General features: G+C 38.7%; 1 protein-coding gene across 3 annotated transcripts in view; it reads right to left on the reverse strand.

Moving 5' to 3' along the window:
• Positions 1-26076, reverse strand: part of NR5A2 (nuclear receptor subfamily 5 group A member 2) — an 87003-nt gene that overhangs the window by 37762 nt on the left and 23165 nt on the right. The window lies entirely within an intron of this gene.

Genomic DNA, 26076 nt, shown 5'->3' on the forward strand with positions numbered 1-26076 from the left:
CTTACTGACTTCCTCCCTAAAAAAAAAAATAAAGCCTTTGACTTCAGACAGTTTTAAAAGGGTTAAAGGATGCATACGTTAATTTCGCTACAATTGAGTGGCTAGGGTGGATGTGGCAATAGCATCTATGTTGTTCAAAGGACGTTAAGAGCCTGCATTGGTAGTAACTGCTGAACAGATTTAAAATGATATAAAACAGGAGAAATAAAAAAGAAATTAGCAGAGAGTATTTGCAGTGGACACTTGCATTAAGTTTCTTGGAGACAGTTCTATTAACATAGGTCTTCCAGGGGTTCTTATTTTGATTGATTTGAAGCTATGATAATGCCCAGGAAATTGTGTATGAAGAGCAGACTTGCACAAGCTGAATTAAATACTGCAATAGGCATTTTCTAATTTGGTAATCATTTGTACAATGAATTTTTGTGTTTTATCATTTAATACTTGTTTTCTAGTTATGTGGTACAGAAAGGGATAATGTTTATAACTAATGGATTTTCCAGGTGTCACCTATGAAAGTTAACTAGTATTTTGTCCTCATTTCCAATCACTTGCCATATGGCTCAAACTTCAGTATCTTAGACGTTCCCTTCTCTCTTTGCCTCCCTCGTTTGTCAACTAACCTTCTCCCCTGTCACAATTGTCTCCCAACTGTTCTGGTCCCGTTTTTTCTCCCTTAGATTTCTGTATCAAATTATTCCCCCTCGTTGGACTGTGCAAGGAAATGAAATCAGGAGAGAAAGGGAACAGATCAGCATGAAGCCGATGTAGAAGCACCTGTGTGCAACACAGCCTTTTCTCCCCCACAGCCTTTGCTAGGACCTTCTCCACGACTGCAGCAGGTATCCCTGCTGGGAAATGCTTCATTCTCTCCACTGTGTTTTCCATGTTGATAGCATTTTCTGTTTGTTTTTCTCGTTTTGTTTTTCTTTTGGTATTCCAAAAGAAAAGAGAACAAAGGAAATTATTTTTAAATGTTGCCAAAATAACATATAAGGTTGCAAAAATTAATCACTACAGAATTATTTAATGCTTGTGTTAAGATTGTCTGTCCTATTCCTGTTTTTTCCAATCAGCATTTTTGTTGTAGTAGAGATAGTAGTGCATAGGTACAAGAAAGGCTGAATTAGTATGGGATAAAACACTCTCAATTTTGGTATTTGAAAAGTTTTACTTTGAGGTTTTGAGCATAATCTTTGAACATAATCGCTGTTCTGCCTACAGTCACAGTTAATACATGTAATCCCAGATAACACCTATAAGCCACATAGGCATGGGCAGCAGAGATGGAGGACAGAAGGTGTGGACTCTGTAGATGGATATATTACTAAGTCAGAGTAAAGCTTGTGCTATCACAAACTCAGCCTTGCTCTATCTGTATGCTGTCTGTGCCTGTGATAATTCATTTCTGTTCAGACTGCAGAGCAAGGCTGATTCTGTATTAAAAGGTATCTATTCCCCTGCCTGCAACATGTCTTTGACTAGAAAGCCATTACAACCAAGTGACTTTTTAGCTCAGGTGTGGTCTTCTGAATTCTCCCAGTGAAACACTCACCACCAAAATGTGTGCCAGATTTGAAGTGAAGCATTTTTAGAAGGAATTGTTTAAAATTTACGGATTTTAGTACTCTTGGTTTTTTTGGTTTTTGTGTGTTCATGATCATTCTCTCCTGTGTATAACAAAGTGTTACAAAATTCAAATACATAATGCCAACATTTGATCCTAAATTAGCATTTCAGATAAAGCTACCACAGCTTACATCTGAACAAAACAAGCTGTGAGACAGTTTAAACACTGAACATCCACGTCATAACAACGAATACCTGAATAAGAGGTCAAGCATTTGATTGTATTATAAATGACATATTTCTAGCTAACCCATCTGTCTCAGCCACAGGCAGCAACTTTTGAAAACAAACTGCACTTTACAGGTCTGGCTTTCTGAAGGCCCCAACAGCAGCTAGTCTGCAATCAAAGCCTACCTCCCAAGCTTTATCATGTCATTACTGAGCCAGTGCTGTGAGAACAGTGTGAGATGGCAAAATCACAAAAAAATGTTTTGCACATAGCCTGTTCCTGCTGTTCTACAAGACTCATAAAACTAGCAACAGCGAACATCTGCTAGTAGTTCAGAAAATCTGTCTCTCTGTATTCACTGCAATTTAACCAGTGAAAGCCTATAAAATGGATATCATAAAAAGCAAAATACACATCCAAAACACAGTGTTGGCTTCAGGAAACGATTAGATCCAGCTGCTTTTGCCATTTTAAGAAAGCTGGCAGGGCAGCAAAATGCTTCCCAGTTTGTTCTAGGAAGAAACAGAGATGGCTTTGAGGAGGGTCACAAATTAATAAAATGGAGGAGCAATTACAGCCTACTTCTGAAAGGAGTATAGATGAGGAAAACCACATACCTCTGCTAACAGATACTGGATATAAAATAGAAAACAACACAAACCACTGAGTAAATGTGGTAACATAGCACACCTTATGCTAGGATTAGCTGGCAATCTTTAGGAAGTGTGTAACGTTATCCAGAGCACAGATGCCTTTGTGTTTCTGTGGCACACTTGTGCATAAGCATACATTGTCTGACAAAACAAAAAATCAGCGCTTGGCCACAACAAAGGCATATCTTAAAATGATCTTGAAGCCAATGAGGCTTAAGCTTTGATGGATAAAGTGCAGAGTGAATGCTGAAAAGGAAGTACTTTGCATAAAAAGCACCTTGTGGACTTCAGTTTCTGTGACTCCGAAGCCGAAGCATGCTAGTCCTCCTCCATAGTGAGGAGAAGAAAGGGTAAGATTCTGTGACCACGATGTCTTAGCTCCAGTCATTAGCCTTCAGTAATCAACGTTGGTTTTGTTCATAGTATGTATTCAGTTAGAAGCAAGCCCAAAAGCTTGTACTGGTGACTAAATTTCAAGCTTTTTTTGGTTGGTGGAGATTTTTGAGACTGTTATCAATTAACAGCAATAACAAAGTGCCCTTTGAAACAACTACTGAGAATGCTTATAAATAAAAATTGAGCATCATATGGCCAACAACTGGCTACTACAAGAACTCTCCCCAGATCTGCAGCTGCTCCCTGCCATAACAAACTATTGACATAAGCATAATGTAACCCATGTCTCACCTAAGCAAGCTGTCAAATGATATGTCCATTTGACAACTATGTAGCCTCAAGCAAAAACAAGAGTGAATACTGTGCTCAGATGGTTAAATTTAGGTCCTGTCTGGCCAGTGGTGTTCAGATGATGACTCTCATCGTCAGGGACAGTGTAACTGGAAGTTGTTGCTGAAAAAATGGTTTTTAAGGAAAGATGTAAAGGAAGCTAAGGAGGAAGTGTGTGACTCAAAGATAGTGTGGAATGAAAGAATAATAATGTTAAGATTGTGAAAGGAGTAAGATGTCTTACTTGTAAAACAGTGACTGGATAACAGAGGAAGCAAGAAGAGTACTTAGGAGGAGGTTGTAAAGGGAAGGGTATTGTGCAGTGAGAGGATATGAGGGAAGTTGGACGTCAGGTAAAACCATGAAGGTGAAGATGATGAAGTTGGATATCATACAGAATTAAAGGGATTGTGAGAGTAAGTGAAACTGCTGGGGCAAAGAAGGAGCAAGTACTTTGTGTCAGACAAACAGAGGATGGCAGTTGTCACGAGCAGAGATGAAAATGCATATGTCTACTATCCACGCTCAAGAAGTAAGAATATTAAGGTAGAGCAAGGAGTAGCTTTCTAATAGCTTTAGTACATGACGGCATCCTATTTCAATCCTTTTTTCTTATAAGAAAATCCTATTCAACTATGATTACAGCAAGGAAAAAGAAACATGTCAGAATTTGGAGTTATCCTTGTGCTGTTTGGATTACTTGGAGCATTTTTCTCACATTACAATTGGAAGATAAATGGTCTTTGTCACAGCCACCCACCACCACCAAAAAACACAACACACAAGCCTCCCTGCATCTACAAGGGTTGCTCCGAAAGTAATGCCTTCTATTTTATTAAGTTGGCCCGCAATGTCTGAAGTGGATGTTGGTGGTATGGAAGAAGAGATTGAACCTTCCCATCGATATTCCATTATGTTTTGTTGCTGTGTGACAGATGGCAACAGAAGAGCGATCTGACAAAACGGTGTCTAACATGGAAGTGCATATAGAGCAGAGGTGTGTCATTGAATTCCTCCATGTGAAAAATTGCACCCACTGACATCATCAACCCTTGCTGAACATTGATTGAGACTAAACAGCAAATGTAGCAAAGTGAGGCAGTGGGTGGTGCATTTGGTTCAGCAGTGGTTATGGTGATGTTAAGGACAAGCCACATTCTGGATGGCCATGCACAGCTATCACACCACAAAGTGAAGAGTATTTCCTCAGCTCATCCACACTGGTGGCTTACAAGCAGAGAAATGCACATGGAGCTGAATATTGGAAATTGGTGGTGGTGTTGGAATCTTGCAACATTTGCTCAAGGTGAGTCTCAAGAATGTTCACACATGAACAGAAAGAACACTGCGTGCAAGTTTGTCAGGGCCTGTTAAACCAATATGAGGCTGAAGGTGATGGTCCCAGGATCACATCATTACTGGTGATGAGACGTAGTGTTACCTCTACAAACTGGAGTCAAAACAGTGGTCAAAACAGCAACATATTAATTCCCCTTCAAAGAAAAATTTCAGGATGCAGCCCTCAGCAACTAGATTGATGTGCTGGATTTTTGGGATTCCCCCAGATGAGGGAATTACTGCTTGCACAGCCTCTTTGTCACAGCACTTGAAAAGACTGCAGGCTGTGCTCTCCCCTGGTTGCCTTCAGCCATTGTGCATCCCAGCTCTTCTCAGTAAAGCCCCACTGCAGAACTGCTGTATAGTTTGGTGGGGAGAGAGCATGTCTCAGGACCTGACCAGATAAAGGTGGATCTATCCCCCAAGCACGAGATATTGCCTGCATTGTCTTCCTTCATAATTTCACTATGCAGTAGTATTTCTCTTGCAGAACATGGAAAAAAAAAAATCAACTTTGTGTAAAAAGTGAGACAAAGAGATGTAATTCTCTGTTCTTTCCATGTCCTCTGACCTTTTCCCTGGGATTTAGTAGGATCATGGGGCCTAGTGGCACTGTGACACTCCTTTGTGTCCACTATGGAAGATTCACATGCTTTGCTCATCTGTTCAGTGAGCTGTACACTGTTAAATATCCTGATAGAGGTCTAAATACAGATTCCCAGAGGAATCGCCAAGTTCTTTCCTGCAAACTGGAGTTATAAGGGGACTTGAAATCACTTGAGTTCTGAGTTCTGAGTTCTCTGCTGGCACGGATTAGAAAACAAGTATGGACTAGAACGTATTTAGACACCACTATTGGTTTGCATAGTTCATCTTATGCTATGTAACAAGTCATGCAGGATATTTCTGGGGGTGGAGGAAATAGATTCTCAGATTGAAGTGTGAAGGTCTAATCCTGAGTTCTGTGGTGACACATGATCTCTTGGTGGGACAGAAAGTTGGACTGAGCTGGTGATGAGGCGGTTGCAATTGTCTGCCTACTCTGGAGTCCCACTCAGCCAGACCCTGAGCTCTTTTTCTGGGGGAGCGGGGGGTTGGGAGGGGATAACGACTGGAAGGCTGTCTGGCTTGCTGGGGCCTCTGTTGACACTGCAATACCCAATCCCACATTATCCATTGCAGCTTAAGGAAGGACTTATCTCAGAAATGCTAGTTACTCATCTGAAAAATTATTTGTGCTGATGTTACAGATAAGGAAGGCTAGTGCAACACAAGAGTAGTATTGTTGTAGAGTGTATGCTTCCCACAGCATAGGACGTTAATCATTATAAACTTTTGTTGTCTTTGAAGAACAACATTCAAATTGTCAAATGGTAAAATGAAGAATAATGTGTATGTTTTGCTGAAATGCTCCTTAATCTTATCAAAACCACACCGTATCTTTCTTTTAGGAAAGTGTTTCACAGTATTTAGCGTACAGTAACAAATAACCCACGGACTTATTGCGATATTTCTTCTGAAAAGGTATTTTCAGCCTGGCGCTTGATGAAATACCTGTTAAAAGTTTCAGGGTCATGCGCTTTTTTTGTGTGTGTTGCTTTAAACTAAATATTTTCACTATAATTATTGCTGCAGATACAGTTAAACAATGTGCTCACTTTTTACCCCTCTCTGCACCCCCCTCTCTGAGAATCCTTTTTCATCTTTTCAATTGCATCAGCCGGCACTATGGCTCTATGCTTTTCTGCTACTGAAAATTTAAAAGGGTATCTAATGTTTAAAACAAAAAATATGTTTAAAATTTATGTGATAATAATGTGTTGGATTCAGCTGAATTGTTTTTACTTATGTTTCTAACAGGGAATGCCAATGCCACTTTCAAATTCTACGGCCATTGAATAGCCATTTCCTTGTGAACATGAAGTGATTAAACATCTGTCTGAATTGTTCAGCCTGAAGCACAAAGGTTCAAGGGGTGGCTGAACTTCCTTTCAAATGTACTTTGGAGATCCCTTACAAGTCATTGCAGACATATAGCTTGAATTGTTACTTCATTTTCAGATGCTATAATGAAGCAAATTGCCCCAAATCAAAGTTTTATAAGACAAGACCATTCCAGAGGCTAATTTTTACTACTGAACACATACGTGGTTTCCAAATCATTACATAGGTAGGAAAGCATTTGAGCTCTGCACATGGGTTGCTACTAACAGTGGGAAACCTGTGCAAGGTTGCTGCCAAAAGCCTGTGCAGTTTTGAAAGAAAATGCGCTAACTTACATCATCAATGAATACCTTACTAAAATGTGATTAGCATTGATAACCTCAGTAATAAAATGCTACAAAGTTCAAGAAAAAATGATTTAATATTAACTACAATTGTTCCATCTCTTTACTTTAAGCTTGTGTTATGCAAAATTGCCCATTCTCTGTAAAGCCAGTGAGCATCTTTAGAGCCCCTGTTAGATGACTGTCCTGTTGGTGTCTAGCTCTGGCGTGAAGGGAGCATAAGACATGTTTGGTAGCAATCTACATTTTTTCATGATTTAGAAATGAAAGGAAATATAGAAATATTCGAGTGTGTGCCTTTTCCTGCTCCTTTATGGCATGTAAAGAGCATCTTACAAAGATGCAATTATACTCAGTATGTGCCTGTGCGTGTGTATGCGCATATGTGCATACTTTTGCCCTCAGTAACTTCTGAATCCATCAGCCAGTGTCAGCTGGCTTCAACAGAGAGTTCATGTATCCAGGCTATTACGTTCCTACCTGCTTTCCAGGAATCAGTATCCAGATAGAGGAAAAGTGCTAAGTACCACCCTGAAGGAAAGACTAATAAGCTTACCCTATATTCAACATCAGAGAACCGAGAGAGAGAGAGACAGAAGGATAAAATGCTTCATTAATTCCCTGCTTGTAGAACTACTAATATTTGGAATATCAAACTGCCTTTCACTTTATTAAAGGCATAGATAAGGAATTTATAGCAGAAAGCATTGTTTTGTCTTAGAAAGGCCCCATGCTTTTGTATTCACAAAATTTGAAGTGAATACACAGTGTCCATACTTTGAATGGCACATAGTGTTTCCTGCTCAGCAAATGCCCATGGGGAGAGCAATGGCTTTGTAACATCTTCTCTCCCCTCATGCCCTGGGACAGCTCTCTAAGATAATCTGACGATTCCTATGGGTCTCTTACAACTCAGGATATTTTATGATTCTATGATTCTTCTATAACTGTGAAAGGGGGGATCACACCAGCCATGGCCAGGCATTTCCCAGTTTCAGTGTTCACCTTCTGTTTAGTCAAATACTTTCGTAAAAAAACGGCCTTCAGCATCAGTTCATGACCATCCTGTGTTCTTGCAAGAATGTAATACAATGTGTATGGTTTTAGGGGCCTCCGGTTGCTGAAGTGTATAGGGATGCAGCAAATGCTTATCCTATTAAGGAACAAGACCTCTCTTCTTTTATTAGTCTATTTGGAGAGCATCCCACTCTCCAAATACAACATATTTAAGTTCTTCAAACATCAAATGAAAGGTCTGTCATTATAAACTTTACGTGTATGTGTAGAGTGCAGCAAATGTAACATAAAAACCTATTTTCCTCCTGTTCCAGAAAAATACATGCATCTCTTTGCAAACTGCACAAAGATTACTTAGTATTTTGCAGTCAGCAATATTTCTGATGAATTATAAATGTGTTTTTCTTAGGTTCTTTTTTTTTTAATCTGAAAATAAGGAAACAACTTCTTTGTAGCCCCAACTGAAAGTTCTGCTTACAATGCAATGTTTTTTCCCTCTCAAAGCGAATACAAAGAAAAGAGGAAAATTATTCTTCTCAGCACCAGTTTCACAGTGTGAAGAAGGAGATGTCTTCTTCAGGACTGGACCCATAGAACTGATCTTCAAAATACTTCTCCTGTGTTTATCTCTACTGATGTTATTACAGTATACATTTATGCATGGTCGGGTCTAGAACTTAAAAAAATCAGGTAATGCTGTGTAGTTTGTGTAGCAATTTTGAGAGTAAAACTGCTTAGTTCACTTGAATTACTCCAGAAATACTGCTGTGTTTTCTGATATCAACAAACTAAATTCCAAAATCTGCTGGGCCTGATTCTTACCTCTCACCTTGCATGAATGTAAGTCCTTAGACTTATGTCAGATCCACACAATTCATCATTACCACTGTGGGTCTGACCTGCATTTTAAGAACCATAGAGATGTCCTCAGGGAATCAGAAGAGAAGACTGAGTCTTGTAGATTTTAAAGTACTGGTAGTGAATTTATTCTCAATATATTGAATCAGCAGTTTCACTCCATTATACAGCAACTTTCGATTAAAGTCTCCAAGGGCTTCTCCAAGTCACAAGTGTTTCAGCATTATCTGAAAGGGGTTTTAATATGTAATGTTCCTTTCCTGTTCGATGATTTGTTGGATAAATTATCACAACATTTTTCCTAAAATAATAACACCAAATCTCGACAGAGATTAATACAACACACCGGTATACCGTTAATAGTGTAAAATATTCAACTCATGGTAATAACTGTTTTCTACAAAATAAATATTCTATTAAAACTCAAGTATGGATAATATGGAAAAATACTTTTAGCTTGTGACGCAAGAGAAGCGCTAATTTCAAAAGAGCCCTTTAAGATGGGAATGGGCTGGCAGAGCAATCTCCCAGCTCACTGCATCTCATTCCTTCAAGTGCTGTACGCCCCCTGACACCGGTTTTTGCATACATTTATACAAGAGTTGCTTAAATTGGCTCTAATTTAAATTGCTTTATATGGATACCTCCCATTTTGCATTTCTTTACATCCAGGACATCTATTCAGGGGGTGAGGAGTATGGGAAGAACGTCAGCCAAGAGAAGTAGTCTTATTCTTTTAACAGCTGACACCTACAAATGCTGGTTTGTGTGCACAGCACCAGACTATTTTCCCCATATGGGAAGTATGCAAGCAATCTGATTTCATGGCTGAAAAGGAGTTACTTTAAAGTTACAGCAGCATAAATGAGAGAAGAAAAATGTTTCAGGTGTGTGTTAGAGATACCCAGGATGGGAAACTTTATAGACCACATAAAGAAACTAGTAAATCAGATGTTACATATCATTTCTAGTAGGCACCAAATGTGAATGTAGAACTAACTTTTATTCTGAAGGATCTTTTTTGATTTGCATAGTAACATTTAGGTTTTTGTTTTATTTTGGTTTTATTGCATCAAGTAATATTTTCCAGATTAAAATATGTTGTCATGCGACTCCCATGGACTTCCCTCTTCCGCTAATGTTGTATTGATATTACTTGTTTGCCTGCTTAATGTATATATGTTATATGTGCAAATAACGATGTTGGATATAGAAAGACCAGTTTTATATTTTAAGTGTTCTTTCTCTTGATTGCAGAGCATTTCATTCTTTGTCAGAAACTAGAACATGTTTCTATACTTTGCTTTTCATAATCCTCTAAATATTTCTGACCAACATCTAATTGTTTAACTGCAGATATTTCTTTTTGCCCATATTTGAATCACTGAAACATATAGAACTTAAGTCTCAAGACTGGGTGCTGCAGTTAAACAGGACAGAAAGTCACCTGTATTACACCTTTGGCAGCAGAAACAGGTAAGGCACTGCACTGGTGACACAAATGTACTTCCCACTGTTTTCCTGCTTTGTAAATTGAACTGCTGAGAAAATACCAGCGAAAGCAGTAAGAAATCTTGAGAAACAGTGTTTTCGTTCAAGATGTGAAAGGAAATGCAATACTGATGGGAAAAAAAATGCAGAAAGGTTACCTTACTTCCCAGGAGCTGCAGCAGTAATAGTAAGTCACTGGGGCAGAGATAGAGAAAGAAGATGCAATGATACGGGAGAAAGTGAAAGAATGTTTAGCATTGGAAATGGGGTTTATCATGTACTAAACAAGTGCCTTTCTGATTAAATAGGAAAAGTTTCTTAAAAGCATCCCCAAGGAAGCTGAAGCCATAGAAGAAGGTAAGAACTGGTGAGTTACTGTATACAGGAGTGATCCAAAACACTTGGTTCGTCTCTTTACGTCTTAAAAGCATTGCAGGAGGCTTTTGGTATGCAGCTACTACCATCTAGCTAAATTCTTTCAACTCTGAATATCATCTAGATGAAGTTAGCTTCTTTCTTGACAAATGCAATTGTAGAAGAGCAGACAGAGCCATGCTATTAAAAATCACACGAAGTGTTGATTGAATGAATGTTCAAGAAATAGAGTATTAAAATGTTTTTTTCATTTATCCCTTTATTTGGCACTGCTTCATTTATCCCACTTCCTTTTTCCTGTAAGCTCATTTGAAAATCTCTTAAGCATCATTAAAATAAGGTTGTCACAACTCTGCTCAGGTCCCATACAGATATAAGCACTGCAGTTAGGATTAATGTTAATGTTTGTTTAAAGATATCCTTGAATAAACTGTTTTTTATTTGAGCTGCTTTTTCGGTTGATGAGAAGAGTTTTTACTCTTCAAAACATGGATTGAGAAAATCTTTATGGGCAAAAATGATGGAGGACAGGTGAAGGAAGCAAGCACAGTTAAGCAAGCTGTTGTCAGAGCTGGACACGTTACCAGGTATCTAGATTTTGAGCCTCTATGCTGAGCTCCTAAATATTTGCATGGAAAAGAATAACTGTGAATTTAGAAAAATGAGAGATTAATCAATCATCTAATTGATAAGTCTTTTTTTTTGTTCATTTCTGGATGTTCCGTGTTCATTGCAGGGGAGTTGGACTAGATGGCCCTCAGAGGTCCCTTCCAACTCTAAGGATTCTATGATTCTGTGATGTCAACTTTGGAGATGAACAACAAAAGTTGCTCTGATAACTTTCCATTCACCCTGGGGTGCACCATATGCTACAACTCCGAAAGCTGAGTTCTAGTCAGAATGGCAGACCCTTGATCGATGGACAAGAGTTTGTAATAAGATGGCATAAATTTTGTTTCTAAAAAGTCAGCTTGAACACAACTTGTGTTCACGTGTCTGTCAGTCTGCTATTAATCTAGATCTGAACACCATTTTCTTTGTTTTCTGATTAAGCTTATGAGATTTTTTTCCGAAGGTTTACTATGACTAAAATATCGCTTTGAGACCCAAATGTAAGAGGATTCATCCATTCATCCCATATTTATCCGATTTATCAAGGGAAAGTACATTCCAACGCTGAATCTAATAGCTCTTGTCTAGGTGTATTGGAACTTACTTTTTAGTATGGCTCCATACTAAGTCCATGTAAATCTGTATCAGGGCAATTTTCTTAGCTATAGTAGCCTGAATGGCTTTGAAATCTAAATGAATTCAGGATTATACAAACATTCAGCATAATTTTACTGACAAGTAAGAGACTGATTTCTCTCTTTGGCTCTTTTTTTCCCACCAATCTGCCTGAGTGTCTCTTTCAGACTACAAAGCCTTTAAGGAAGGTCTGCCAATTGCTGTTTATGCTACCGTAAATCTAATAGTAGAAAAGCGTTGCCCTTTTTTGTGCAGCATGCATGGACACTTCTCTGTAAATAAATTTTAATATCATTCAGTTTAAACAGCCAGCCTACCAAATAAATCCAGAATGTCCAGTTAAATAATACAGCAAGATATTATTATCAAAGTGCACTGTCTTCTTGCATAAATGTAAGCATCAGTTTAACAGCACAGTGAGAATATTTTTGCCAGTTTTTGTTGTTGTTGTTTTTACAGGGTTATTATATAACCTGGCATCTAGATAACAGCATCTTAGGTACAGTGTTATATACAATCCTGAGGTTGGATGTATATAATAAATTATTGCATTTTAAACATCTTTGAGACTTATTCAACAGTTCATATGCAGTCAGAAGTAAAAGAAACAAACAAAAAAAAACCCATAACAAAAACAAAAAAGCCTGTTCTTCAGTAGAAGACTTCCAGAAGGTTCTCAGTTTGTATTGCTTTACATCTCGGAAGACTCTGCTAATGCTTACATTTTTTTAGTACAACCTAACCTAAGCCAACTTCTGAATTCAGACTCTGGCGACAGCTCCTTTTATATTCCCTCTTGCATGAGCACACACAGCACCAAAATCCAATCTACTGTGTCAAATGTATGCATTTTGTAAATATGTGACCAGTTGATAAATGGAGTTGAATCTTTTTTTTTTTTTTTTAAAGTTACTTCTAACAATGGAGTGATGTGCATAGTTTATTTTTAGCTCACATGTTGCATGCAGATCACCCATTTCTACAGTATATAATGTGCATACAAAGTTTGCTGAGGTGTCCAAACTAGATTCACCGTGAGTACTTCACCAGAAATATGCAATTAAAATGTAATTCATTTCTAGATATCATCAATATTCTGTCACAGTATAAGGGGAATGGACTAGATGACCCATGAAGTCTATTCCTACCCTCATATCTATTACTATTACCTCATATTAGTAAAATTACTTTTTGAGGTCACTTGTATGTGCTGATTCCCTTTACACAAATATTTGGCATTTACTAGTTGTTTGTGTCCATTTCTTCATGTTCTATTTATAAGGGATTAAGTACAGGTAGAACATCAAATGTAGGAAAAACCTGATGTTTTGTTGTAAATAATTCATAAAACAATGTTATGACCCTTATTCCCTGTGAGTCATCCACATAATGAGCCACCCAAATGAAGCGGGGAAAACATCCACTTCCCCTGCCACAGGTGTGCCCTGACGGGCTCCTCGGGGTCGGAAACCCATCCATCTCTTTTCACACACGAGCTAATCAATTCAAAGAGGGAAGTGCCAATGAGCTATTGGATCAATATGGTGAAGTATGGAGATTGATCTTATCCCAGAGTGACCGCATTAACAGACTCGTTAGTGTGACCTCTGCCCTCAGGCACGCATTATACAGGATTGCAAGTCTGATATCAGAACGAAGACCTCAGGTCATTGCTTTTAATAATCTGCTTTGCTGAAAGAATTGAAATTAAATCTGCAAAGAGATGACTAATGAAAATACAAAGTGCTTTCTTCTCGTCTCATCTTGGAATGCTTGCAAAAATCGGGCCAGCTTTTTGCAGCTCCCAGCACCAGTGGCAGCCTGGCACAGGACCTGCTAGGCTGCACCAGGCTAAAATCTGCTGAGGGCATGTTAGTACAACCAGAGGTGTTTTGCTTTCTTGCCACAAAAAAATGAATAAAAAGAAATTGAGCACAAAACTCTAAAAAGTAACAGCTGTGTTAAAATCAATGAAAGCCTTCAGTGGATTGCTCTCGCTGTTCTGTCTGCTCCAGAGTGAGGCTGAGTGCCCGAGGTATTTCCCTGGTGCCTGCAGAATTGCAGTGGCTGCTGCTGCTGCTGCAGTGGAGTTGCTCACACTGCTGAGCACATTGCTGCCAGCAACAACATGCACCAGCTTGAGCCCAGCCTAGGGAGGCACAGCACGCTGTCACTCAGGCCAAAGGCTGGTGACTTTGGTGTCAATTACCTGAGCAGCTAGCATGGAGTAGCTGCTCAGGAATTGGCCCCACAGGCTGTGCCATGGGACATCTGGTGTGCTGATCACATCCTGACCCAGTAAAACTGGTAAGATCCTTCTGCTGTGCAGAGCTCCTTGGAGGCGCAGGGATTCTCAGTACGTGTGTACAGCCTGAGTCCCATCCTGTCCCTTTGTTGACCTGTGCCAGTAAGTGTCACTAACTTTACAGGATGTCTGTACATTAAGTACTGCAAGGAATGCCATAAGCAACCATTTCAGACCAGCTTGTTTTAAAGACTAATCTTTCTGACATATAGTTTCAGAGATGCTGAACAAAACTGCACTTTGTTGCCTCAGAACATGATATTCATATTGTTAATACTTTTAAAACCCTTAAAAATTTCTTTGCAATGAAATATTTATGTATAAACCACATTTTAATACTGTATTTTTATTATACCAAACATTTTTATTGTTCAATGTATAATTGAGTCAATGAATTAGAAGATGACTAAAAAGGGATTAATGCATTTTTAATGAAACTGAGTGATATAACTTCTGTTGTTCACTAAGAATAATGGCAAATCTATCAGGTTTGTATAGATAAGAGCTTTGTGAGTTTATCTGAAAGCCCACATAATGCCTCTCCTGTAACTGTAACTTAGAAAAAGAGACTTAACAATCCCATTCAGGCTTCTAATTCATTGTTTACTTACATCATCTCTTTTCCACCTTGTGATCAGATCACCTGTCTAATCATGAAAATATGAAGCTCTTCAGCAAAATACATCTATATCCAATTGTATAACACTTTCTGAGACAACACTCTTTCGAAGGCTAAATGGAAGGACCGAGATAGCCGTACAATACCCGTGGGAAATGTGTCTGAACTCATAGGTTAATAGACAGGGGCACTGGTGAGAACTTTCTGCACTAATAGTGAGAATGCAGATGTTTCACTCTTTGCAAGGCTTGTGTCCTTAATTAGCTCACTAGTCAAAATCAGGAATCTTTCCAGTTAGCACATGCTGTACTTAAAAATATCTCAATAGAAAATCCATGTATTAGTATAATACCATGATTGAAATTCTAACATTGCACAAAATATTACACTGGAAATTAAAACAGCAGTAGCAAATTGAGTTCTGATTCCAATATATATATATTGTGTTCTTTGCAATATGGTGTTTCATTTTCTGTTCTTTTGCAATGGATATAAAAACAGATAATGAACATTTACATTGGTACAATACATATATATTGTGAATGAGGAACTTTATAATGACTCTCTTAGAAATAGTTTTGCATTGTTCCATGGGAGGCATGTAATTAAATTTGTTTGAAGAGAAGGATTCTACAATTTCTTGTATCTTTAAGTACAAAGTGAGACAGGATACGTGCATGTCATGTACATTCACGTCGTATACCAGATGCTGTAGTACTGCTCAAGAACTTCGTGATGTGTAAAACCACATAATTCAGTGGCAAACCACAATTAAATGGGTAACACCAGAAAAATTAGTGTACCATTTTATTTTCCACCACTGCAATGGGATTTTTACATCATACTCTTTCCAAACAAAGAAGCTATTGTAGAAATGTTTTAGACTTACAATGTTTTTAGAATTCTGCTACTATATATGTATCCTTTCACTTGTGAAGCAGAGAACTTTGTACACATCCTATGGTTCTAGCCTCAGGAGGAGATTGATTCCAGAAAGCACTTTCCAATTTTATTGAAGCATTTGTTCTGTACTTGCTGACGAGAAGTGTAAGCTCATGTATTTTCACTAAAATGGAGGTGATTCTTCTGAACAGGAGCAAGGGAAAGTAAACGTATAGCATATGTGGAACTGAAATACCTTTTCTGTAAATGATATCCTTATAAATTGAGTGCCACGCATCCAGCAATTGCAAAAATTGTAAAAGTAAAAGTTGCCTTCTAGTGAAAAGGTGGTTTGTTTCCCCTTAAGATAAACCACACAATTTACAGTCCTGTCATCTTTATTGGACAAGTAAGTCTTTAACTTACTACCAGTAAAAAATGACCAATTTTCACTATGAGTTTCACAAATGTTTTATGAATTTTATATTTTGGGCATAAAATGCGAAGTTTCTGGAGTAAGAAGTTGCTTCTCTTCTTTAATGGCAACTGCATGAAAACTGGTCAGGAATATAAGGAAACAAGAAAACATTAAATAATAGAGCTCAGATGAAGACATTAAGTTGATAATAAATATAATTTATCCTATAAATCTGCAATTTACGTTATAGGTCTCCAGATCATACTGTGGTGTTACTGCCACATGAGATATCAACAGATGCACCTGTCTGGTGTCAGCATCTATGGCTGCAGAAGGGATATCCGTTAGTGGTATCTGTTTAGGTGCCTGTTACTTATCTGCCTACAAGTAAGTGATACATATTATTTTCTAATCAATGGAACCTCTCATTTTAGCTGCCGTGTAACAGAGGAATGGCCAAATGCATTTTTTAAAACGCCCTCATTCAGATTTCTACTGTGAGCAGCTTACAGACTGATAACATTCATGAAAACTTTAACAATAAAAAGTTGATCTACTTTTTAGATTGTAAGATTTAGATTGGGTAAGTTAGATTGGAAATACATAACTAGAATGGAAATGCTTCCTTTGCCTTCACAGAATAAATAATAAAAGCTTTCCAGGTAATGACTACAGCTCTTTTGATAACATATATATTAATAAATTAAAAACATCTATAGATTGACAAGTGTTTTGTGGGCTTATACTGAAAAGCCAACAGCTAATTATGAAAGCCTGACTTGACTAATCAATTATTCAGATAAACATTAGGTGCCTATTATATGCATAAACATGGGAATTATATTTCCCATAAGTAACTTTCCAAAATAACAAACCCCAAACATGCAAATTTGAAATAGAGAGAAACAGCACTATTATGCACTTACTGCACGTGCAGACCTCCCACTGAATTATTCAGGAAACACTGAACTGGGAGCCTCAGTCTTCTGACTCTGAGCAGCACAGCAATAGCAGCTCAAGCCATGTTGTATTTGTTATGCATGTAGTATTGATTTAGCTCATTCTTGCTGGTCATGTTTCAAATTCATTTCATGTTTAGGAGATGGAGGAAAGGGGAAGCACCCCTGCTATTTGCAATATATTTTCATGCCCGTTGAACACAAGATTATCTGATAAATTAATAAGACCATGGCTTCTGAGTGCAGAAAGAATAAACCTTTGAAAAGGAGCACAAGTAAGGTAATGAAGTATGTTTAGAAAAGGTTTATATTTGCCTGATTCCCTACCTCCCGCATGTGAAGACTAGGAGAGTGCTAGTGTTGTAGAACAGATTCACTAGCCATCCAATTAATTGTAAGGCTCTGAACACAATAAGGCAATGCCTGATTGTTCTCTGCATTTAGAAAAGACCGCACTCTTCAACAGAATGCAGCAACAGGGATACCAGAAATAGATGTGACCAGACACCTGATGACAAACAGTGACAAATCCTACTGACACTGCAGTGACCCCTGGTTAGTCAAGATTTAATTAAGGGGTATAATTAAGTCAGTGGAATGGAACACTAATGAGTGTTGATTTTTTTTTTTTTTTAATATGGGTAATTACACATAAGAATACGAAATAAGCTAGGCCCCTTAGTATGTCATTAAAGTAAAGAGTATAGAATGACAATCAGAGCTTTAAATATGCCTCTGGTGATTTCTCCTCCTTTGCTGGAATAACACTGGTAGAAACAACACAGCTCCAGTCAAGCATCTGTACACATGCTAGCAGATGCTACTGGCCCAATCCTGCATGTGTCCAGCGTGTCATTAATGTGACCTTTGTGGCCCAGCGCACACTAGTAAAGTTAAACATGCATGGTTCTGTCTGCCACTGTATTTGTACTTGTTTGTACCATGCAGGGAGCATGCCAGCTCATTTTCTAACAAGTGACATTCTGTTGCTCTTCTCTTTCAATTAACATCCTCTAGATTTAATTTATTGAGTCTCTTTATTATAGCAAGCAATTGATTACAAGGAAGACATACACTACAGGCCATCCCTGTGACTGCCTGCAGGGTGGGTGCAGTTCACCTTTACAGTCAAACAGCACGTTTCCCACAGCAGTGGTATTTTATGCCTGATCTCTGGTTCTCTGGAATTTATTTCTAGGCAGTTGAGTGAGGTAGCTGAAATATCTTTATCGATGTGATATTTGCTTAGATTTCAATCAAGACAATATTGTAAAGGAGATTAACTTAAATGAAATGCTAAACGGGTGGAAAACATCAACATGAATGATGATGACAATGGTAGGAAAAAAACAGTTTTCCTATGATCTCTAAGATTTAAAGGAATGCCAGGGCCAGCCTCTGCTGGGATTACTCTATCTGCTCCCAGCTGGTAGCCAGCAGTTCATGACAGCCTTTTATCCGTTATCAAAGCAACAAGTGGAAAAGCAGATCCTCCTGACTGCTAACATTCTATTCAGTTCTCTCTGTAGAATTTCTGTTTCTAAGTCTTTCCTTTTAACAACTCCTCAGATTTCCTTCCTACTGCTGCAGTAGACGCTAAATATGTCTCTCAAGTCTCTAACTCACTTGTCTAACTTAGACTCTGCAGGGCACTAATGGAAGAGGGAATAATTGCATTACAACAGGACACATTCTACAGGGACTGACTGAAGTGCAGCACAGTCCCAATCCTGCTCACACTAAGGTGCTGAGCGTTTAGCAGCTGGGTTCAATGACAGAAAAACAGATCCTAATTACTCAAACGATGCACTTGCGGATGCAGCACTTCGATGACAATTTCAGATTGAGACATGAGGTAGGATTAAATTTAATCTACTATCCCAATTTTTATAAGTAGAAATTTTCACTATATTGACAGCAAAGCACGCTAAATTGAAAATATTTCACGTATGTTCTGTGCTTGCTTTCCTTTTCTACACTTACAGGGAAAAAAAGAATGTAAAATTTGGAGCTATTAAAATATAATTCAGGCTGAATTCTTTCAAACAAAATCTATCCACTGAAACAGAACGGTTATTTGTTATTAAAACAAGTCTAAGTGAATATATAGTAAGAATATACATCCCAAATTTTATAAATCATTCTGTCACTGAGTAGTGGGTCTTAGAAACACAATACCATAACAGTTATTACAAGTATATGTAAAAAAATCAAAAGAACAATTTGACTAACAAGCTGCTAAGTAGGGTACATTAAACCACAAAGTATGCTATGAGTTTTTAATTATTTTCTAAACTGTTTTTTAACCAGATTTTCTGTGGCATTTAGTGGGTATGCTGGGACAGAGGATGCTGTGGGAACACCACTGGGTAGGACATACACCAACACCTTTCCTCTATGCACAGAAGCATTTGCCACATTGCCTGAACCCCTGCTTGTTTCGGCCAGTCTCAGATTATCGGCAACAAAATGGCAGGAGCTGGCTATGGGTCTTCAGAATCTTGGTTGAAAAGCAGCAGGTAACGCCACATCTTTAAGAGGTGCCTGTTGTCACCGCTCTGGAGAGGGCGCTGATAAAAGGCATGGGATCACTGCTCTCGCTCTTTCCTGTAAGCTCAAGCGTGTGAAAACCCTTGTGAAAACGAAATACAATAAAAGAAGAGGGCTTGTAAAAACATCACGTAAATGATTTGCCTGCTTTTATCTCTACGCAGGCATGTGTCAGTGTAAAAGAGTGGATTAGGCAGGCTCGCTTCCTTCTGGGCTGTAGACACACGTATGCATAATTGATTCCTGACATCTTCTTCTCCCCCATGCTGTCCCCACGAGGCCACCCCTGTCCAGCTATGTATGAATGAACAGAAGTGTCTTTCATCCCCCACTTGCTTCCCGGTTCAAAAGGAACTACAAAAATAGCAGCAACAAAAATCCAGCAGCCTGCCAGAAGGCCTGCACACGTCCCATTCTTAAAGGCATGTGAAAGGTTGGAGAGCTCAGCAAAATTTTTATGTACGGGAGCAGGCCCAAGGAAAACTCACACGCCATAACCAATTGTGGACAGAGGATCATCTATCAGCAGACAAATGCAGGAACTCCAGAATGTCTCTCCTCAAATGAAATAATATATCTTTGAAAGCCAATGCCCGTTTTAGGCCTGAGGCCCATATATCAAGCCTGAGAGGCTTGTGGATACGCTCCAGGGCCATTAACCTTCCACCTGTTTCCCCTTGTCCTTCAGGATGAGACCCTGCCCTTGATTTTACTCCCTTCCCCTGTTCATCTTCCGACAGAGTGTAAATGTAAAGCAGAGGGCCTGTGAAATAATTCAAAGGCAATGGACCAGGGACATGGTTACAAATCTCTGCCACTGGCACTGTGACTTATGCAGGCAGTTTGTCACACATGAGCCAGGTGACCTCTGTGACATAACAGAGAAAAATATCGCCCGAGATCAAAAGATGAGATTCAGAGCGCTCTAACTAACTCTGGTGCAGGCAGCAGCGGCCCGGGCTCGCCTCCTTTCCTGGCATAGCCAGAGGGTGGGCTGTGCTCCTGCTAATTGAAGCCGCCTCGTTTGCTCACCTCTCTGCCCCTCTAACCATCCCCGTAACACCGCCATCAGGAGGACTGGCTTCCTCTTAAAGCCGCTGCTTTCCGAAATGGCTCATAGCTGTGATTTGACAGCAGACGGCAGAATGTTGATCAGCAGATCAAAATGAACACGTACCAATCAGAAACATCAAAATGGCTGAAGAGTCACTTTTGCAAATGAGTCTGTTTTAAGCCAGTAATTTTTTGAATGTTAAGTGACAATGAAGCCTTGCATAAACATGTCCTGCCCTGGTATTGCAGTGAGAAGCCTTCAAAGCCTAAAACATTTACTGAGATTCAATTGTCATGACAATTACAATGAAAGCAGAGTTAGTATCAAAAATGATGTAATGCAACCAGATAACGCAGCATCTGTATTGATTCATATTTTACAAAGAGACATACTACGGAATCACAGTATCAGTCTTTTGGAATAAAGTCTAATCAGATGGATTTTTTTAGAAAAATCTTGAAGTCATTTTTCAAGCAGTGTAGTGTATAGGAAGTTTCCCAGCTGTTTTCTACATTCAGGACATCTCTGCTGGGTGCAGACAAAAGAAATCTAGTGCGGTGTTTCTCTTCCACTCCCCGTAACCTAACGAACCTAACGGTATGTCCGGTATGGACATTTAATTTTGCCTATTTCATAAAATAAAAAAAAAAAAAACACAATACAACTGTTGCAGTATCCCAAGCATGATAATGAAATGAGAAATACAACTGTAGATAGATCAGCCTAAACCCCATCCTAATCCTAAATCATTTTGGCACTTGCCACCACCTAGTTGATGAAAAACTCAGTTTAATCCTTGAATATATATAACAATGCACAGGAACATGCACAACATTTAGTGTGCTACTTACACATGTGCTACGCATTATCTGACTGGCTAATTTCATTCAGTCTTATCATACGCTGACTTTGAACATTATGTATAGAGTTCAATCGCTCATGCAAAATGATCTGAACGGATAGTGTTCCACTATTAAAGTATTTCTCAATTCACTCAATCTAAAATCATGAAAAATTTGAACTGTGGTTGGGACTTAAAGCCAAGTCATTGCAGTAGTTAAAAAGAAAAGTACATCTGAAAATCATTTCATTGACAAAAGCCTGACATAGATCATTAAACTACTCTGTTGCAGTACACTGCGGCAGTAAATACAGTAAACAGACGTTATTGTTAAAGGAAGATTACTGAGAAGTGTTACTACATGCTTTTGTAAAAATAAGGCAGTTGCTTGATTTTACAGTGCTAAAATGTTTTGCTCTTCAGTCCTATGATTACACACACCTTTTCCTTTGTTATATATCTCTAAAAGAAGCCTGGCAGAGATACAGTAGTCAGCATCTATATCCAAGTTCTGCCACTGATTTCAGTGAACTCCAATTTAGATCCCAGATGTCTTCATTTTTGAAAATACCTGGAGCATTGCTTTTTGATGTAAAATATAGGTGATATATCCAAGGGTTCTGGAACTCAGATCTTTAGCTCTCATTGAGACTCCTACTGAATATATTCATTTGTATTTAGACCTGATTTCATTTATGCTTTCTGCATCCAGTTTTTGCTTTTTTTCTGATATATTTGATGTATCCCTGTAAAATTAATATTTAATTTATAGAGCACCTAGCCTAATCCATTGTCTTTGACAGTAAGTATGATCTAGTGCATCTTTTTTTGTAATATTCATGAAATTTGGAAATCAAGGCTAAGCATCATATGTTACTCTAATAGAGGATTTTTCTCATTGAAAAGTTTCATCAGTTCTGAATGACCAAATGGCCTGCTAGAATTTCTAGGGCATAAAGAAACTACTTGCAAATGTTACTATGTGGATAAAATATTATGTTGATGTAATAAATCATAACCTTTATAAATAAACACTCTCAGACACACACACAACATCCAGTTTACCCAGTGCAGTGTGCTTTTAATGTACCTACATAATGAACATCAAGCACTTTCTAAGACTAGAAGGTTACAGCACCTTTATTCTGAAGAAGTGAAGTTCTTGTTTTTTGTATATAATTTCTTTTGCCCCAATGAAAAAGCCTTAAATTGTTTGGTTGACATACTATGCGGATGCTCCAAGTCCAACTAATTGTATTTTTTGAGTCCTTAGGCCTCCCTGAATCACTCATATAAAACAAAAGAAAACAAGAAACTATTTCACATTTTAAAGTAATAATAGTAATTGGGGGCATGAATCATTCCTTACATTCTTTTCCAGCTACAAACAATTTCTGTTTGGACAAGTGCCATACAGTATCGACAGTGACAACAAATCGTATTGTCCGGTGAACATCTGTTTCCGACTCCCACACTGATATTGCAGGTTGGCTACTTCTGAGTTAGTCCTCACAGGCTGCCCAACCTCAGAGGAACTGGAAATTACTGGTACGTTCAACTTTTATTATTGGAACACAGGAAAACTTTATCATCATGCTGGGAAGTCCTGTATCTTTTGAAATATTATAAAGAGGGTTATGTTAGCACAGAAAGCCACATGTAACAGTTTTTACGGAGGAGAGAAGTGGCTCCTGTGTTCATTGTGTCCCTCAGTACATGCAGATATGCAGGTCTGAGATCAAAATGTCAGACATTTATTTTTAATAACACAAGCAGCAGGGAAAAAATAAATTAAAAAAAAAGGACCAGATTCTGTCAGTCTTCCTCAATTATGTAGTACTGTGTCCCATATAAAGTATCTCTGAAGACCAAAGCACAGTTACTAAGGGCAGAGCAGACTGGGGCTTAGTTTGGATTGCACAATCCAGCCCTGGGGAATGGTGGTCTCAAAGAAAGAACGGATCTGTTCTGATTTATGTTTGTTGCACCAACAATGAAAGCATCCTATAGAGAAAGACTGTGTTAGCTAGCTAAAACTGTAACTGGTAAACAAACACAGACCTAAGCGATGTTTTCAACACTGAGAGGAGTTTGTTAGAATGATCATTGTCATTTTCTTGTTCTTAGTTATGCCACCATTTATTATTAGGTCTGGAGTAAAAGGTAAAGTTCTGTTTGGCTGGGACAGAGAAAAAATGAAGTTATATTCTGTACGGGCAGTATGTACCAGTTTGATAATGCCCAAGCACCTGATCAGTAAATACACAGGCTGGTGTTGGGGTGAGCTGCTGAAAGCTATTCTCTTCGACTGAAAAAGAGGGAGAGAGAAACTCTGCTGAAACTGATATTAATTAGAGTGGCCAGCATGCAAAGGAATCAAAGGCAAAACATGCGGAGCTCCCACTAAAGTCAAGAGGAAAAGAGTGCGCCTTAAAGGAGAGGCATGCGAATGAAAGGCAAATGCTGTTCAATGTTGGCAAATGAGCTAGCATGTAAACACTGCCTCTGAGGCATGGCAGTTCCCGCTGCAAATGCTCCCAATGAAAGTTCAGTCTTAGGAGGGAGTGTTGTCTTATGCTTGCAGAATAAGTACCTATCTCAGCAAGGACAGATCAAAGTAAAATAATTGTCACATGCATATTTCTACGAAAGAGTTATTCTTACTGCTGTTTAAAACTCTGTGTTTTAAAAAAGGACCCTTGTTTTCTGAATACTACATCACAAAGATTGCTTTCTGATACTTCTTTTAGCAGTTTTGGATTTCTCAAGGCATATGTCTGGGCAGAAACTTAGTAATGGGGCCAATATTCAAAACATTGTTGAGAGATTTAGAATCTCAGTCTCAAAGGCAGAAAATTGTCTAATCTTATTTTTCACATATGATATCAGTGTGTATGTACCTCTCAAGACAATAGTCCAGTAGTATTTGTGAGTAGCTGTCTTTCTGTCTCGTTTTCTCCATATAAAGGCAGGAAGAACATCAGTAACTGCACGCTGGTTACAGAAGAAGCTGAAACTATTGTATACCTGGTGACCTGGGCATGAGCTGCAGCGTTAGTTTTGGCTTCCACTTGCACACCAGATAATTGGTTTTGGTGATTTTCACTGAGCTACAGGAGTAAGAAGATGGAGTGGAGACTGCAGGCCTGCATGACCACCCACTCTGGGCCTTCTCCTCAAAGATTTCCATCTTTTCCTGAAAGGCTGTGCAAGGAGTTGAAGAGAGTGTTGGTGAAGCACACTGAGTGTTGGTGAACTGCTGCACCCTCTGTAGGTCCGTGCAGCCCATGGCCACAAATAGCCCCAGTTACTGCTGCCCACGTACTGACTGTGCTGCTAACGTAATTCCCAGCAAGGAGAAAGGAAAAGAAGAGCCAATAAATAACAAAAAGGGGATTTAGGAACAACACATAGCAAATGAAACTTAAACACTTGAGCCAGGCAGCTCTATGGAAGAAAACAGGAAACTGGCAGATGCTGTGCGAGAAACTGGAAATGCGCTACTCAAGATCTTAACTTGCACTTCTTGGACACTGCAGTTCTCATCAGCCTCACTGAAGTGTTCTTCCAATAAGCAAACAAAACCAGACCCATAAGCACAACCTGGCTTAACACTGAACATCACCATACGCAAGACTGACTTCTTCAGCTCTCTGCTTAGGAGCAGCTGTAGGTACATGTTTATTTCCTCGTACAGGGAATTCTTGCCACTGCACGGAGAGGTTCCCAGCGCTCTGTTGCTCCTACAGACATGTCCCCCAAAACTTTTAAGAGGGATGAGATGGAATAGTGGATGACCAGACAGACACCCCTGGTGCCCCTCCAAGGGGCTGCAGTGAGTTGGTTCAGGGACCAACCATGACTCAGCACCACTGGCCATTGCTCATTGCTCAGGATGAATGACAGGAGTGCAGTAAGTGTTCCCCAATAAATACCGAACGGTTTCCAGATGGAACAACCAGAGGGTGCTGACAGTAACACCGGAGTAAGGACACAACTCTTCGTCACATCCAGTGTCACTTAGTCGGGACGATGTTTCCTGTATTCAGCAAACATGCCGTAAAAGAATTTCCTTGGCATGGAGACAACTTGGAAGTGTCCTTTTAAAAATCAGTTAATACCAACAGAACTCATGAGCTAGCTGGAACCACTTCCTATGCTATGGAAAGAACACTTGAATAAGGCTAACCAAGACATTTCACCCTCCCCACCTCCCCCCTCCCCATCTATTTCTGGATGTCTTCTTTTGTTCACCCTTTGCTAATTATAGAGGCCTTGCTTAGGTTATATTTATAGCCTTAAAAGAGTTGCCTGACTTTTAGAACACTTTATTCATGTATATTTCCTGTGTTTATTGTTGCCTTCACTAATTTTTTAAATTAAATTTACTTGATCCAAGATTTTATTTAGCAACAAATATCAAAGTAACTTCTCTTTCAACAAATGAAGAGCTGTATTTAGATGCAAAAAAAGCATTTTTCTATTTCTGAATTTCTGAAAAAACGATTTTAGTGTCTTTCCATTTCCGAGTGATGAGTACGATGGGCAATTCCAGAACTGGACAAAATGCATTTTCTTTTTTTTGCTTTTTTTGCTTTTTTTTTTTACTAGTTTGTACCTATAAATGTATATATATACATAAATGTATATGTGTAT

The sequence above is a fragment of the Tympanuchus pallidicinctus genome, unplaced genomic scaffold (assembly GCF_026119805.1).
Source record: "Tympanuchus pallidicinctus isolate F22 unplaced genomic scaffold, pur_lepc_1.0 scaffold7, whole genome shotgun sequence".
Classification (NCBI taxonomy): Eukaryota; Metazoa; Chordata; class Aves; order Galliformes; family Phasianidae; genus Tympanuchus; species Tympanuchus pallidicinctus.